Source organism: Stomoxys calcitrans, chromosome 3 (assembly GCF_963082655.1).
Source record: "Stomoxys calcitrans chromosome 3, idStoCalc2.1, whole genome shotgun sequence".
NCBI lineage: Eukaryota > Metazoa > Arthropoda > Insecta > Diptera > Muscidae > Stomoxys > Stomoxys calcitrans.
The window spans coordinates 196,560,195-196,579,074 of record NC_081554.1 but is presented as its reverse complement, the minus strand read 5'-3'; the positions used below and the strand labels follow the sequence as shown (position 1 = coordinate 196,579,074).

Below are 18,880 nucleotides of genomic sequence, written 5' to 3'. Positions count from 1 at the left end.
GCCGATTTATGGTCTAAGGCCCATAAAAGCCACATTTATTATCCGATTTGGGACAGTGGGTTGTGTTAGGCCAATCGACAACATTCTGCAATTTGGCCCAGATCGGTTCAGATTTTGATATACAGGATCTTACGTGTAAAAAAGCGCATTTAATGTCCAATTTCGCCTAAATTTTTGTCAGTGAGTTGAGTTGGACCCCTCAACAACTTTCTGCTATTTAACTCAGATCGGGCCAGATTTTAATATAGCTGACATATAGACCGACCTCTCGATTTAAGGTCTTGGGCCCATCAAAAGCGCAATTATTGTCCGATTTCGCCAAAATTTAGGACAGTGAGTTGTGTTAGGCCCTTCGACATTCTACTTCAATTTGGCCACGATCGCTCCAGATTTGGATACAGTTCGGAAAGTTCGTTAGGACAGTTCGTTGCGTTAGGCCCTTAGATAACCTTCTTCAATTTGACCCAGATCGGTCTAGACTTGGATATAGCTGCCATATAGACCGATCTCTCGATTTTAGGTCTTGGGCCCATTAAAAGCGCACTTATTGTCCAAATTCGCAAAATTTGGGACAGTGAATTGTGTTAGAGCCTTCGACAGCCCTCTTAAATTTTGCCCAAATCGGTGTAGATTTGGATATAGCGGCCATATGGCCCGATCTCTCGATTTAAAGCTTTGGCACCATAAAAGGCACATTTATAATCTGATTTCGGTCAAATTTGACACATTCACTTAAGATAGGCTTTTCGACATTCGTGTCGTATATGATTCAGATCAGTCTATACTTGAATATGGCTACCAAAAAGACTAATATTTTGTTCTACAAAATTGAACAATGTGACTTGAACTTATTAAACCCGCCAATATCCGTGTCGAATTTGGCCCAAATCGGGCCATATTTCGATAAAGCTGCTAGTGGGCATAAATTTTGCATTTTTCACCGAATTATGACGAATGGTGGTTTACATATATACCCAAGGTGGTGGCCGAACCTAATGCCTTTTTATTTGTTTTATGTTATCTTAGTCTAAATTTTTAATCCTTAAAGAGGATTTTAAAAATATTTCTTCAAACTTATTTATCCCTATTCACTTGTAATCTTTAGTTTTTTTTTGGTTTTGTTTATGAAAAAGTTTCTGTCCCTTAACAGAAAGCAAGTGTTAATTGAAAATATGAAACTTTTTGGAAGCATCTTCCTTTACTCTGTCCCTATCTCTCCGTATGATAGTCATCTTCTTATTTATAACTTCACTTCGAATGAGGTAAACATTTTTTTTTGAGCAGCAGCACTTTCTGAAAATATTTCCTGCAAACTTCTATACAAAAATTTTCTTTTTCGTAGAAATCCTTTTTTTTGTCTTCAATTTCAATCGACTTTTTCGCTCTAAGTGCTGAAACAAATAAGTTGTGGCAACAACAATTTAAAACTCAATTTGAACTATAATTCAAGGAAAGGTAGAGAGAGAGAGAGAGAAGTTTTCTAAGATAACAATGTGGTCTAAATAAAAAACATTTGATTTTTTTAATAAATATTTAGGGTTTTATTCACAAAACTTATGAAGCCTTAAAATAGATTTATTTGACAGTTCTGCAAAGAAAATATGTCAAATAAACCTATTTCAAATGCTCACTTAGTTTTGTAAATAAGGCCGTTAAACTATTTAAATTGAATTTGACAACTATAATCACTTGAGTGTTGATATTCGATAATTTCGCCAATTCATTGAAATCGTGTTTTGCCGTCAATAAAATCTGCTAGTTTTGATGAGTTGAAGAACGAATGGTCTTTGCAGTAAAAATTTTAATATAGTCCATATAAATTGAGATCCAATTTCATTTGTATTGTTGGGAGATATTAAATTTGCGATTCATTTACCTATCACATTTATCGACTTAGATTTGATATTTTCAATGTTCAAGGAAAGGAATTCAAGGTTCAAAATTGAGTATAGATTTCCCCAAAATATTTAGATTGTAGTCTTTTGAAGAGAATCATTCATTATGCAAAATATCTGTTAAAATCCACCCCTGACTTCACTTTGCAATTATTTTATATTTCAATTTGTGTTTATCTATCATTCACTTCCATTGACTATCTTAATTCAATACTAAAAGTGGCCGTATGCTTTTGCTTTAAATTAGCACTTAATATTGCTTGTCGATTATTATTTCATATTGGCTTACTCACATTGCTGTATCGTTATTATAATTCATAGAATTGTCCCCCCTTCTCTCAAGGGTGGCAATTCAAATTGGCCTTCAAGATTGAACAGATTATTTGAACGGTAAACACAATTACAAATAAATTAACCAACATTTCCAAAAATTCCGAAAATTTATGAGGGGTTAAATTTGAAGGCCATAGTTTGGCATTTGAATAATTTCGAAAGGAAGGCAAACAATAAATCAGGCATTTACGATAAACGACCATCCATATGGCATCGTCTTATGTTGAAAGTAGCGTAACACTAAATGCAAAGAAAATCGATACAGAACATGCCATAGAAAGATGGCATTGGGAAAGGACTGCAAGAGGGACAAAAAGTCGGACATGGTTAGCTGTATGCAAATGCAAATTTGCCCATGAACATTCCACTAAGGAACAGGGGCAAACTTCTTACATATCAATGAGTGCAGTCCGATTCAAGTTTAAGGTCAATGATAAGGGGTCTCCTTTTTATAGCCGAGTCCGAACGGCGTGCGGCAGTGCGATACCTCTTTGGAGAGAAGTTTTACATGGCATAGTACCTCACAAATGTTGAAAGCATTAGGAGGGGAAAACTGTATAACAGATTCAATATAATTTTTGCCTATAAATTCATGGCGGCCATCGTAGCGCAGAGGTCAGCATGTCCGCCTATGACTTTAAACGCCTGGATCCGAATCCTGGCGAGACCATCTGAAAAAATTTTGAGCTGTGGTTTTCCCCTCCTAATGCTGACAACATTTGTGAGGTACTATGCCAAGTAAAACAAACCTCTCTCCGAAGAGATTTCGCACCGCGGCACGCCGTTCAGATTCGGCTATTAAAAGGAGGCCCCTTATCGTTGAACTTAAACTTGAATCGGACTGCACTCATTGATATGTGAAAAGTTTGCCACTGTTCCTTAAAGAATATTCAGGGACAAAACCTACTCTGCTCAGATAACCGCCAGCGACGAAAGGGGTCGTATAGTGGAGTATGTGTAATATCCTTTTCAGTTACAAGTTTATTTTCTATATACTAAATTAAACTTGAAATCATAAGGAATATCACAAAAATATATTAAAACACCCTGTAACACCGTAGTGGTGCATAGTACTCAAAACTTATTGAGGAAATAAACTCTCCCTTCTGTTGTAACATTATTCTAATTTCTTGTATTATGGTTATCTTGATTTTGTATTGATTTAATATTTAATAGTTAAGCCCTTTATGCAATCAACCAAATTATTTACTATCTTCAATTTTCAGTTGGCATATTTGAGAGCAAAAATTTTTGCTTGTATTTGTGTATGAGTTATCTCTGTTCGAATATAAATGACTTAAATTATTAATTAATTTTACTAAGCATACACAATTTGAATTTTTCCCTTCGTTCCTAGAATCATGGCCAGATATGAAAATTATTATTTTTAGACATCAATTGGCGATATATTAATTTGCCATTTCTTTTGCAATATTCCATGGTATTCAGTAATGAAGGTATAAATTGTATACAGATTAGTCAGATTAAGGTCTACATAGCACCTGGCCAAAGAATAACATTGCTGTAGAAACCGATGAGTTGCCAGCTAAATTAATGAAATGCATCATCTGGCTAGAAAATCAGATATCAGACGATATTACGCAAACAAGAAAGCAAAAAATACAGCATTTGCCAATTTGATCGGAATAAGTTACCTAAAAGTACAGTATTGTTGCGATCTTGGGGAACCTACAATAACACAGGGCGACAGCTTATTATAAATATTCTGTTGTCATACTAAATACAAAAGGACACTTGCTGTTCGCCAACGATGAATGATAGAATCTAAGATAACTTGAAAAAAATCTGCCGTTTGAGAAATGGGTAGAGTTATTTATCTCTTTGAAATTTGGAATGTTTAGAGCTGGTTTGCGATTTACGAAGGCAATCGTGATTCGAATATCGTAAAACACGAAAATTAAGACTCAAAATACAGATAGCTTAATAGTTTTTTATACCCACCGTCGAAGGATGGGAGTATATTCATGTTGTCATTCCGTTTGCACCACATCGAAATATCCATTTCGACCCTATAAAGTATATATAGTTTTGATCAGCGTAAAAATCTAAGATGATCTAAACATGTCCGTCCGTCTGTCCGTCCGTGCGTCTGTCTGTCCGTCCGTCCGTCTGTCCGTCCGTCTGTCCGTCCGTCTGTCCGTCCGTCTGCCGTCAGTCTGTCCGTCCGTCTGTCTGTCTGTCCGTCCGTCTGTCCGCCCATCTGTCCGTCCGTCTGTCCATCCGTCAGTCTGTCCGTCCGTCTGTCTGTCCGCCCGTCTGTCCGTCCGTCTGTCCGTCCGTCCATCTGTTCGTCTGTCTGTCCGTCCGTCCGTCTGTCCGTCCGTCCGTCCGTCCGTCCGTCCGTCCGTCCGTCCGTCCGTCCGTCCGTCCGTCTGTCAGTCCGTCTGTCCGTGCGTCTGTCCGTGCGTCTGTCCGTGCGTCTGTCCGTGCGTCTGTGCATCCGTCTGTCCGTCCGTCTGTCCGTCCGTTTGTCCGTTTGTCCGTATGTCTGTCCGTTCATCTGTCCGTCCATCCATCTGTCCGTCTGTTGAAATCACACTACAGCCTTAAAAATAAAGATATTGAACTGAAACTTTGCACAGATTCTTTTTTTTATCCATAAGCAGGCTAAGTTCGAAGATGGGCTATATCGGAATATATCTTAATATAGTCCCCAAATAAAACAAGCCGCCGATTTAGGGTCTTAGGCCCATAAAATCCACATTTATTGTCCAATTTTGCTGAAGTTCAGAAAAGTTAGTTTTGTTAGGCCAGTCGACATCCCACTTCAATTTGGCCCAGATAGGTCCAGATTTGAATATAGCTGTCATATAGACCGGTCTCTCGATTTAAATTTTTGTCCCACAAAAGGCGCATTTATTGTCCAATTTCGCCAAGGTTTGAGACCGTCAGTTGTGTTAGGTCTTTCAACATCCTTCTTCAATTTGGACCAGATCGGTCTAGATTTGGATTTAGCTGCCATATAGGCCGATCTCTCGATTTAAGGTCTTGGCCCCATACAAGGCGTATTTATAATCCGATTTCTCAAAAATTTGGGACAGTGAGTTGTATTGGGCCCTTTGAAATTCTTCTTCAATTTTGCCCCGATCGGTCCAGATTTGCATATAGCTGCCATATAGACCGATTTCTCGATTTAAGGGTTTGGGCCCATAAAAGGCGCATTTTTTGTCCGATGTCGCTGAAAATTGGGACAGTGAGTTGTATTGGGTCCTTCGACATTCTTCTTCAATTTTGCTCCGACCGGTCCAGACTTGGATATAGCTGCCATATAGACCGATTTCTCGATTTAAGGTTTTGACCCATAAAAGACGCATTTATTGTCCGATGTCGCCGAAAATTGGGACAGTGAGTTGTCGAAGTTCTACGTTCGTTGAAAAATTCACCATTTATTATCTCATAGCAGCTTTTACAAAATATGACCGAGAGAGGTACATCACAACTCTTTATTTAAAATTTCAGCGAAATCGGTTAAAATGGGACTTATATGGGTTGAAGACCTTAAATTGGTAGATGAGTCTATATGGAAGCATTATCCAAATTAACTTCGATTTCGGAAGGATATGAAGGTACCCAATACAACTCACAATCACACATTTCAACAAAATCATATAACAATTATGCAATTTGTTGATCGTTTGGAATTGCAAATAGGCCATATTGGTTTAGATTTAGATACAGCCTCCACATAAACTGATACCCAGTTTTGACCTATTGAGTCCTAAGGTTAGGTTAGGTAAGAGTGGCAGTCCTTTACGCACTCACTTAGAAAATTTTAAGTCCATTGTTATACCACAGTAGCGACAGACCAAGGCTTCTGGCGGGAATCGAACCCATGACCCATGCAATTTTAATCCAAGCACGCTAACAAGTCGGCTATAGGGGCGCCCAAGTCCTTAGAAGACCTAAAATTCATTCGATTGGGCTTAAATTCGACACAAGTACTTCTATTTCGGCTTCCAACAGACATGCACAGTACGATTTGATCGGTCTATAAACTGTCATAGCCCCCATATAAAACAATTACCGGATTTGGCTCTTTAGCCTCTAGAAGCCTGAATTTTTACCTGATTTGGTTAAAATTTTGCACGATGACTTCTGTTCTCTACAATATCCGTGCCGAATATGATGCGGACTGTCTATAAACCCCATTATTATTACCGAATTTGAATCCGATATAAGCTGGTATGATATCGGCCCCCTTACATACCAATAACCCGATATGCATTCTTGAGTCGCAAACAAAGCCCGATATGATTGTTAAAAAAAAACTCAAAAACAACTAAGCCAATCTTTAACAAAACCCATGATAGTTGGTAACTAAGATTAAGGCGGCTAGAACTTAGCAAGTTTTTGCTTGGAGTATCCTCCACTATAGGGTGGTGATACACAAATTTCTTCAATACGTTATTGAAATATCAATCTCAGACCCAAAAAAGTATATTTTTGATAGTCTTGACAAGAATTTAACCATGTCTGTCCGTATGTCAGGCTAACTTTCAAAGTAATATAAGTGCAATGTTTTTCATTATTTTAAGCGACTTTCTAATTAAACAAAGTATTTGACTTAATATTGACTATATTATGAAAATTATTGGCACGTTTCTTATTCCCATGGACTTTGGGATAAAACTTTGCCGAAAGTCAAAGTTCTTCACAAAAAAAAAAATTAACAGTGTTACTGTCACATACTAAAATACCAAAAATACCAAGGACAATAAAATATTTATACAAAGCCTTGGTTTGTCCAAACACCGCTGCCGGGTCGTATGTATGGCTGACCATTTACACCGCAATTACTTAAGACGATGAGGTAAAAAGCCAAACGAAGCCACGCCAGGACATCAATAATTAATTCTTCAATTTGTACTTTGTAAATAATTGAGCAATAAATGAATCTTGAAGGATAATTGAAGTTGAAGTGAAGTGAAGTGAAGTGCCACAAACAACAAATGCCTCTCAAATTACACTGCCGGCGATTATTCATAATTTGATGAATGACAAATGCCCAATGACAAATGACCAACATCCTGACAGTGTAATTACAGTATTATGGCATTAAGGAATCAAATTGCAATTGTTAAAAATTGTGTAACGTTAATCACATGGATGTGAATACGCTTTGCCCATCCATAAATCATGTGGGCAGCCAAAACTTTTCGAACATGCCCACTGACAATATTGACAGTATTATCTAGGATAGTAAAAAAAAAAAACCAACAAGGCCTATACAGAGGAAAGAGAAAGCTTAAACTCAGCACTCGAACAAAGAAGGAATGGCCTTGAGTGGAAGGCGATGTTGATGATGAAACAAAATACTAGTTAAAATCTATGACGCAGTGTCTCCAAAACAAGCAATTTGACTTTATGTTTGGGTGGTTTGCTCTGTTGAGAATGTGACAACATTTGTCCATTAAGGACTGTGACGCAAATATTGGAAAGTTCGTTTTCTGATGTTGATTTTGCTGTAACAACTTTTGCTGACCACCAGCAAAATTTCAATTTTAGAAGGTTTTTTTTTTAAGTTTATTCTAGATCTCAAATCGATAGCTCGTACACCGATGTACACCGATCGGTCATCATCCGGCCGAGGTCTTTTCTAGGATGATGAAGGTCATTACAGAATTTAATGTGCTAAATTTCATCCAAATTGGTTTGGCACTACTCCTTCCAGGTGTTAAAGAAGTTAAAACCGAAGATTTGGTGATAAACCAATTTAATCTTTGCTTAGTATATCTGAGGCCACCATAGCGCAGGGGTTAGCATGTCCGCCTATGACCATCAGAAAACCGATTTTTTCGGCGTTAGTTTTCCCCTCCTACTACTGGCAACATTTGTGAGGTAAAAACTTCTCTCCAAGGAGGTATCGCACAGCGGCCGCCGTTCGGACTCGGCTATAGAAAGGAGGCCCCTTATCATTGAGCTTAAACTTTAATCAGCCTGCACTCATTGATATGTGCAATAGGGGCTGCTTAGTGAAATGTTCATGGGCAAAATTTACAATTATAGCATATCTGTTGGTAGTTTACTACAGATCCTTAAAAGTTAGCTTTCATCCACTTTTTCTAAGCAAGGCTCAGTTCCTTAACCCATTAACAACGACTTGGTTGAAAAATATCCCCAAATGGTCATTAAATATTAAGAAAACATTTTTCTATGCAGTTAAAATACAGTATCCTGGGAAATCAGGATCTTCAAAACATTATTATACCCAGCACCAAACCCGTTTGCAACACATCGAAATATCCATTTCCGACCCTATGAAGTAAATATATTCTTGATCAGCGTAAACATCTAAGACGATCTAGAAAGTCCGTCCGTCTGTCTGTTGAAATCACGCTAGAGTCTTTAAAAATAGAGATATTGAGCTGAAACTTGGTACAGATTTTTTTTTTTTTTCATTAGAAGGATAAGTTCGAAGATGGGCTATATCGGACTATATCTTGATATAGCCACCATAAAGACCGATCCGCCGATTTAGGGTCTTAGGACCATGAAAGACACATTTATTCTCCGATTTCACCGAAATTTGGGACAATGAGTTGTGTTAGGCCCTTCTGTAGCATTCGTCAATTTGGCCTAGATCGGTCTAGATTTGGATATAGCTGTCATACAGGCCGATCCTCCGATTTAGGGTTTTAGGCCCATAAAAGCCACATTTATTGTCCGATTTCACCGAAATTTCAAACAGTGAGTTGTGTTAGACCCTTCGACAACTTTCTTCAATTTGGCTCAGATCGGTTCAGATTTGGATGTAGCTGCCATATAGACCGATCTCTCGATTTAAGGTTTTTGGACCATAGAAGGCGCATTCATCGTCCGATTTCACCAAAATTTGGGATAGTGAGTTGTGTTAGTCCCTTCAACATCCTTCCTTAATTTGGCTCAGATCGGTCCAGATTTGGATATAGCTGTCATATAGACCGATCTCTCGATTTAAAGTTTTGGTACCATAAAAGGCGCATTGATAATCGATTTCACTGAAGTTTGACACTGTGACTTATATTAGGCTTTTCGACATCCGTGTCGTGGGTGGTTCAGATCGGTTTATTTTTACAAATAGCTATAAAAAAGACCAATATTTTGTTATGCACAATTGAACAATGACTTGTACTTATTAGTATTTGGTCCAAATCGGAACATATTTCGATATAGCTGCTTGGGACAAAAGGCATGCATTTTTCACCGGATTTTGACGAAAGGTGGTTTACATATATACCCGAGGTGGTGGGTATCCAAAGTTCGGACCAGCCGAACTTAACGCCATTATGCTTTTTTTTTAATTTGTTAGTTTAAAAAAATTAAAAATTTTTTTAATGTAATGAAAATATGAAATTTCATTAAAATCGGACAAGGAAGTCGAGGGTTAGGGTTTAATAGATTAACATAGCACAAGGTCGGTATGTAAAGGGCGATTTTTTGAGGTTAGGATTTTCATGCATTAGTATTTGACAGATCACGTGGGATTTCAGACATGGTGTCAAAGAGAAAGATGCTCAGTATGCTTTGACATTTCATCATGAATAGACTTACTAACGAGCAACGCTTGCAAATCATTGAATTTTATTACCAAAATCAGTGTTCGGTTCGAAATGTGTTCATTCACCGTAACGTTGCGTCCAACAGCATCTTTGAAAAAATACGGTCCAATGATTCCACCAGCGTACAAACCACACCAAACAGTGCATTTTTCGGGATGCATGGGCAGTTCTTGAACGGCTTCTGGTTGCTCTTCACTCCAAATGCGGCAATTTTGCTTATTTACGTAGCCATTCAACCAGAAATGAGCCTCATCGCTGAACGGTGAATGAACACATTTCGAACCGAACACTGATTTTGGTAATAAAATTCAATGATTTGCAAGCGTTGCTCGTTAGTAAGTCTATTCATGATGAAATGTCAAAGCATACTGAGCATCTTTTTCTTTGACACCATGTCTGAAATCCCACGTGATCTGTCAAATACTAATGCATGAAAATCCTAACCTCAAAAAAATCACCCTTTATGAGAGCCTTATTAGGTTATGCACAATTTCCAACCATACTTTTCGAGGGAGAGACTTGAGCAAAACTCCAACCATCAAACCCATAACCTTATTGAGGCACTTCGAAAATGGAAAGTTTAAATATACCCCCATTAACTCCTTACTTATAATTGTAAAATTTCGGAATATTTTCATTACATTAATATACCCTTCGCTCTTTAATATTGCCACGGAAAAATGTTTCAACAAACCCATCCATAGCAAAGTTTTATATTCTCACAAATTTCTGTTTAAAATTCCCAAAACTCAACTTTCTTTCCTCTTCAATGTCTCATCTGTCTGACCTTAAGCAAAATATTTTTACAGATTATGACACTTTAGAAATTGCAAATATGTGAAACCTTTCATTCGCAAATATGCGAAACCTTTCATTCGCAATTGAAGGACGTTTCATGTTCAAAACGTCATGTTCCCAAAAGGAGGTTAGACATATAAGACAAACACCAAGATAAATTCTGTTGGATTTTTCAAATGAATTCTTAAGTGTTGTTATTTGAAACCATTTGTTTCTAACGAAATAACTGTTGTAAGGTCATTGACTTTGCAAAAGTGTTTGAAAGAAATTCAATGGTGAATGAGATGGAAATAGAAGGATTGTAAAGGATTTTACACAAAAGTGATTTAAATAAGATGATGACAGAAATTTAAGAATATCTTAGGGAGTGTTGTTGGGTGCTGCCAAAATTCAATATAAATATATAAAACTAACTGAACCGGGCCCGCTCCGCTGCGCCTTGTTTTACTTTATATGAAACAAAAGTATCCTTTAAATATTTATTTTCGACAATTAAGGAGCTTCTAGTGGAATACCATGCTACGAAAATTGTATTTGTATGTATATCGCTTGGCTAACAGTAAAACAATTTAAATGCCTTTATATGAATCCCTTTACTGATTTATGAATTCGATCAACGGGTTTAGGGTCATTTGTGTTTGGATGTTAGATGTACTCCATTCTTAAAAGACTTTATTTGAGTCCGATATTCTCATGGGGATTATTGGAGTAAGAAGGCTTAGGGAGTGTGAACCCCCAGAAACATGATCCCGTATGTGGGTATGAATTTCGTGATCTTCTCCCAAATACCTTTCATTTGAGTCCCCGTAAATATGTATATCCGATTTATGGGTGTTTTCGGGGTGAGTTGGTCCCCAGACACTTGGTACTGAAAAAAATATCCGCATCGTACTCCATATTGCCATTGGTTAGAGGGAAGTTTATGGGATGAGGCGTACTCTAATCACTAGGATCCAAAATTGTTTTCAAATCTCCAATACCTTTCATTTGGTGGGTAAATTTGTTCTACTCCCAAATACCTTTACTTGAGCCACATATTACGATGGTCAATAAATAATTGACAAAAAATTTGTTCCAAAAATGGGTATCAATTTCATGCACTACTCCCCAATACTTTTCATTGGAACCGCACATTGACATGGTCGGTAAATAAGTCCGATTTAGGAGTGTTTTGGGGAAAGGTGTTGTCCCCAAGCACTTAGCCCTGAAAATAAATCAGCATCGTGCTCTACTCTCAACATCATTTATTTGAACCCCATATTGGCTATGGACTCAAAGTTGGATATCAAATTCGTTTTCTAATCTCAAATTATTATTGCAAAAGTCAGCAAATATGTCGGCTTTGTGGAGAGCTCCACTCTGTTAATACCCTAATTACCATGGTGAGCAAATACGTCCTATTTGGAGTTTGTTATGGGGTTAGGACGTCCCCTAGACAGTTGGTCCCGAATGTTGATATCAGATTCGTGGTATACTCTAAAATACCTTTCATTTGCGTCCCATATTGCATAGTCGGCAAACATGTTCAGCTTGGGGGGTGTTCTGGGGGATGGGGCGGCCATTCGGTGACTTTTCCTGAAAATATATATCAGTTTCGTATTCTAATCTAAAGTACCTCTTATAGGAGCCCCACATTGCAATGGTCAGAAAATATTTACTTATTGGGTGGTGTTATGGGGTAGGTTGGGCCCATAGAAACTTTTTTTCAAATATTGATATCAGATTCGTGGGCTACTTCCAAAGATCTTTCATTTGAGCCCCATATTGCTATGCACAAAAATTTGTGCTCTTTGGGGGGTGTTTTAGGGGTGGGGCGGGCCCCAAAACAATTGGTTCCACATTTGGATATCATATTTGTATTTAACACTAAAATACCTTCTACCATGAGCCCCATATTGCTATGGTCGGTAAATAAATCCTTTTTGGGGGTGTTTTTAGGGAGGGGCCAACAATTGGTCGCATATTTTGATGTCAGATTCGTGTTCTACTCGTAAATATCTTTAATTTGAGTCCCATATTAACATGATCGGTAAATATGTCCGATTTAGGGGTGTTTTTGGGGAGGTGGTCCCACGAACGCTGAGTCCGACAATTGGATATCAGATACGTTTTCTAATACCCTTCATTTGAGCCCCATATTCTCGTGATTGGTCTATATATATATTTGGTAAGTTGTGGGCCCACATAGGTACCCCGTCCGAAATTTGGATACCAAATTTTTGCTTTTAGGTTACTATAAGAGAGCAAACAAAATTTGGCTTACATCGCACCACCCATTTCCGAGATGGGAAGGTGGAGGGTCATACATCAAAAAATTTAGTACCCTTTTTTCACAACGGAATCATATATAGGGGTATATTAATTTCGTCATTCTGTTTGTAACACCTCGAGATATGCGTCTGAGACCCCATAAAGTATATATATTCTTAATCGTCATGTCATTTTAAGTCGATCTAGCCATGTCTGTTCATCTGTCCGTCCGTCCGTCCGTCTGTCGAAAGCACGCTAACTTTCAAAGGAGTAAAGCTAGCCGTAGGTCGGTTGGGACTGTCAATGGGCCAAATCGGTTCCTGTTTTGATATAGCTGCCATATAAATCGATCTTGGGTCTTGACTCCTTGACCTTTATTATTTAAGCTTTAAGTTCAAATCCTAGATTCTAAGATGAAGAGTTTTCTATCAAATGTAGTAGTCTCAGAAGCAAGGATCCATATACATTTAACCATTTATGCTAAAGCAAGATGCTGAATAAACTTTCTATGTTATTACGATAACACATTATTGTCATAAGTTTTCTTTATTATGTTTCTAATTTTCTTTCATTATTATAGAAAAAAGAACTCAATAATTATAAACTTAACTTAAACTTTTGCATTAAAACTATACTCCTAAAAGTATGCTTCAAAATTGTGACAACAAACGTACTTATACAGGGTTAAACCATAAACCAATGTTTATGCAAATCATTCTTCATGCAAAAAATGCGTTGCACATTTCAAAGACATGGAAATATGTGCATTTAAAAAACCCACAAGAAATCTTGTTTGTGGTGTAACACAGCAATTAAAAGACTTGGTTATATTACAATAACAAAACAACAATTTTAAAACAATAAAAATATAGTTAGTTTTTAATCTTAAAGTAATTTGAAATGAGCAAAAAAAACTAAAAAACAAAACAAAAAATTTAACTTTTAAGCAGATGTAAAATTGCTTAAAGTTCGTGCCTATATTTGGATACCCACCCCCTTATCTAAATTTGGTCAACATTTGCGATTTGCTGGCGAAAATCTTAATGTAGAACATCCAAGCATAGTCCGTTTAAGAACAAGGTTAAGGATGTCTGGAGAAAAACTACCTTAACTTTTTGAATTCAACCCAAGAAATAAGTCTGCTGATGTCAGTCTGCGATTTGACTTCTGGAGCCTCTGAAAGCCACAACTTTCGTCCGATTTGACTGAAATTTTGTACATACTGTTCTGTTATGACTTCCAACAACCCTGCTAAGTACGGCTCCAGAGTCTTATTAATTTTGCAGGTATACCAAAAGCAAACATGGCTTGAAAACCATTTGAACGTATAGGGCTATCGAAGGTGCCTTTGTAGTCAACGATAATATGGTAGATGTTGATTTATCCTTCTCGTGTCTTTTCCAGGATTTGGCGCAGTGCAAATATCTGGTCTATGATAGATTTACCAGGTTTGAAGCCGAATGGATAGGGCCCAATTATCTCATTGACTTTAGGTTTTAATCTTTAACACAGTACACTCAAGAGTTTTTTATATGTGGTAGCGAGGAGACTTATTTCCTTGTAGTTGGCACATTCCGTCTAGTCTCCTTTCTTGTATACGGGTCAGAGTATGCTGAGATTCCAAACAACGAGTATACGTTCTTCTAGCCGGACCGTGCAAAATAGGGCAATTGCCCTATCAGCGTTTCTTCTCCGGTCTTAAATAGTTTGGCGGTTAACCGGTCGGCTCCTGCTGCCTTGTCGTTCTTCAGTCGGGTCACAGCTACTTGGACCTCGTTCAGGCTAGGAGGTAAACATTCTATACCATCATTAGCGATTAGTTCTTCGCCATCATTGTTGGACACTAGCATCTGAGAACAAGTAAAAGCGTGCTAAGTTCGGCCGAGTCGAATCTTATATACCCTACACCATAGATCGCACTTGTCGAGTCCTTTTCCCGGTATCTCTTTTAAGGCAAACAAAGGACAAAAGAAAACAATTGCTATGCTGATTGATTGGAATGTTGAAGACCATAGTATAAGACATTGTGTAAAATTTCATCGAAATCGAATAAGAAGTGCGCCCTTTAGGGGCTCAAGAAATAAAATAGGGAGAACGGTGTACAGGAGAACTGTATCAGACTAAATACCTATTCAGACCATATTTGACACGTATGTTGCATGTCATGGGAGAAACCGTTGTGAAAAATTTCAGACAAATCGGCCTTATGGACCGATTAGAACCATATTATCCACAGTTATTGAAAGTCATAACAAAACACGTCATGCAAATTTTCAGCCAAATTGATTAAGAATTGCGCCCTCTAGAGGCTCAAAAAGTCAAGATTCAAGATCGGTTTATCTGACAGCTATATCAGGTTATAGACCGATTTAAACCATATTTAGTACAGTTGTTGGGAGTCATAACTACACATAATTAAAAATTTCGGCCAAATCGGATAGGAATTGCCCTTTCTAGAGGCTCAAGAAGTTAAGACCCCAGATAGGTTTATTTGACAGCTATACTAGGTTATGGACCTATTTGAAACATACTTAGCACAGTTGTTGGAAATCATAACAAACCACGTCAAGTAATATTTCAGCCAATTCGGAGAAGAATTGCGCCATCTAATGTCTCTTGAAGTCAAAATCCTAGAACAGTTTATATGGAAGCTGTATCAAAACCATGGACCGATATGGCCTATTTACACTCCCAACCGACCTACATCCTGCTGTCTTTGCTTCTTAGAAAGTTATATATTTCCTTTTTTGTCTCTGCAGGAGGATGTGCCTTTATCAAAGCCTTCCGTTTTATATTTGATTGATTCTTTGGTTTGATTCTCCGGACTTCATATTGACTCCTATACACCTCAAATTGCCCACACATACACGTCTTTCTGTTTCCTTTTTTTTCTTTCTGCGGAATAGATGTTTCTCCTCTCTTCTTTTTTCCCAATACCAAATCCTCATTAAACGCCTAAAAAGAGTCCTGTTTTGATTCGCATAGCCCAATATTTACTCTTTCATCCTCATTTAGCTCCTAGTAAAATATCAATGACCATTATCATTTGCATTAAAGACAACAAAGCTTTCGACATAATAACATTTGAAAAATTTTAACTGCCTTATATAACTGCAGAAACTTACAACCAATCAAAATTCTAAAAGCTAAATTAAAGATTGAAGTTCATTATCTTAAAAGATCTTAAGGAAGTAGATTAAGTGCTTGGGTGTAAGACTAAAGTGTTCTTGGATTTTTCTCAGATTTTCTTGCTAATAATGGATTTATTGTAGCATACACTTAGGCGTATTAGTATTATAAAGACAAACTAAAGACATTAAAGCAACATGGGAATTTGATTTCCAGCTATTTCAGATTTATATTGCGGGGGGCGTGGGTTTGATTGTCAACATTGAATGTAATCTGTTGCTAATGTGGCATGGTAATAAACTAAAAATTGTCCAAGTGAATCTGATCTTTGGCTGCTTTAATAGACGATAATGCTTTAATAGACATTAAAGCACTTGAGAAATTGGGTTGCAGCAAGTTCAGATTAACTTTGCGGGTGACGTGAGTTTGATAGTCATTATTGTATTAATCTGTTGCTATTCTGGTATGGCAATTAACTAAAAATGATCCACGTGTGTCTCATCTTAGACTGCTGTAATAGCCTTACCCAACCTACCTTTAATACTTGTCTGTAATTGATTTTTTCTCAGTACTTATTCTTAATAATTGATTTCGTTTTAAGCATCCACTTAAACTTATTTGTATTGTATAGACAAGCTGAAGACGTTTATTCTTAAAAAAAAACTTGTTTTTGTTTACTTGCAAAATAACATGGAAAATTCAAATATCACAATGCATGACAATAAAGGCGCCTTAAAATATGCTTAACCAAAGATATGCACCTTAAGATATACTCTTCTTTGTATTTCTAGAATATCTCCTAAAGGTATGCTTTCATTTCTGGGAAACTGCTATCATTGTCTTTAGAACAGAACTCGTATTTGGCATTAAGGAGAAATTTATTTAATCCTTCATAGCTGGGGCACAGGCAAACGTCAATGACCTTCAAACCGTTTGTAAGAAAGAAAATAAAATGCTGGATATGACAACGTTTGGGAAATTCATGCTAATATTGAAGAGGTTGTTTTATTTTTGTACACATAAGAAGGCTTTGTGGCGCCCATATAAATAAGCCTTTCATCTATCAAAACAAAAACACATACTCATAAACACATATACACATGCAAACCGAAATACATATGCAAATTCTCAGAGAAATTTATGTTTTCATCTTGGGTAAACATTGCGGCAATAAATTTTTTTTCTCGGTAGCCTTCCTCTAGAGGAAAGTAAAAAATCTAGAAATGCTAATAAGCAATAAATTGTTGAAACGATGCCGAATGGAAATATGGCACACGCAAAGACACACACACACTAAAACATATATATCTAAGGCCAATGAATCTTTAAATATTAATGGCTTTTGTATGATTTTCTTGGTAAACTTCAAGCAGAAATGTTCCCTTGTACATATGCATTGGCAAAAACACCAGTGCTGGAAAGCAAAATGCCAACATACTACTATCGAGTTTTTGGTCTCTGTCAATGCAAAGCAGCTTAGCATAAAAGTCATGAATCATTTAACCAAGTCTTTAAAAATTTAATTTGTCAAAATGTGCTGTTTATCAGTTTAAAACACTGCCACCATGCCCGGCACATAAAATGGCATAGACTAATGCCCAAGTAAACATATTCCTTAGATAATGATACTATAATGATAAACAGTATGGCATGTGTACACATATCAAATGTATTTACTTGGCATACTTTTAGGATTTTTCTAAGCAAACACACACACACACATAGACACTCTGAGGCCCAATGAAGCTTAAACACGCACTGTGCTACAAAGCACACTCAAAGACGCACACACACACACACAAATACTTATTTATGTATGAATATTTCTACTTTAGATGGGCCTCCTAGTTTTGTCGGGTGATGAATAGTTTTAAGGCAAATATTTGTTTATGTATTTGCTTTTAATTATAAACATTTCCCTAGGACGACTACAGCAGAAGCGGCTACAACAGCAGCAAATACTCTAACAAATAGTTATGAGTTTAAATCGAAATTCCTACAGAGTTCCTTGCAATGTGGCATCGTGTGTTTCACACCAAAAGGTGGGGGGAGAAAAAAAAACGAAACATACTAAGAAGTGTTAACCTACATTTTCTTGACTATGGTAAATTTCCTTGTGAACATTTCATTTTCTTATGATCATCATCTCCGCCATCGTCAACACCATCTCATATCCTTTTCAATCCGCACCAAGGGTCGGTTGGTTCTTCGTATAATATAGTTTTGCACTACCACTAAAATTTCTTCTTATTTTCTTTTTTTTTTTTTCTTCTTGGCTTTTTCGTTTGCTCTTAAAATGGTGGCCGAGGATACAATTTATCATTGGACATTTTCAAGGTATACACTGGGGCTGATTTTAAGCACACATTTTGTTATAGTATACTTTTAGGAGGTCATACGAATTTGTTAAGGAATTTAAGCTTTTGCAAGAAAACACTGCTTGAGGGACTTTTCTTTTAAATTTCTTTTTATTAGATAAAAAATTTCAATTTAACATTTTTTTTTTTTTTTTTCTTAAAAACCAATTTTGAAGAACTTTTAATGTTTTCGATTTTTTTCCTTTCTTTTCTTTATAGGATTACATATTTGTTTACACGTTTTGAATTAAGATTTTCATGTGTTGTTGATTTGTAAACCTTCACAATTTGCTCTAAACACACTCACTTCACTTCACTTAACACACACTCATGCTTGTTTTTTTTCAGAATTTCTAACCGCTCTAACCATAAAGTCTGGTGCTTCGTTAGCAAATAACGGCCGTGTACTGAATTTGCCTTACGAAAATTGTCGCAGTTTTGTCTACGACATTCACACACTTTCCCCTTTCTCCCCGCATTTCGAACTCTGCATGCCCCAAGTTCAGCAGCCGCACATTTTTATTTATGCCACGAAATCCAAAACAACTTCGGCTCATTT

The 18,880-nt window shown here is 37.0% G+C and overlaps 1 protein-coding gene across 4 annotated transcripts in view; it reads right to left on the bottom strand.

Annotated features, from left to right (window-relative positions):
• Positions 1 to 18,467, bottom strand: part of LOC106088335 (chaoptin) — a 350,599-nt gene extending 332,132 nt beyond the window's left edge. For 3 of the 4 annotated variants that reach the window (XM_059364327.1, XM_013253803.2, XM_013253829.2), the window contains exon 1: positions 18,054 to 18,467. The gene's annotated coding sequence lies outside the window, so the exon portion shown is untranslated. Of the gene's footprint in view, positions 1 to 18,035 lie in introns of all 4 variants that reach the window. The other variant, XM_013253813.2, reaches the window with a different exon arrangement.
• Between the last annotated feature and the right edge of the window lie 413 nt (positions 18,468 to 18,880).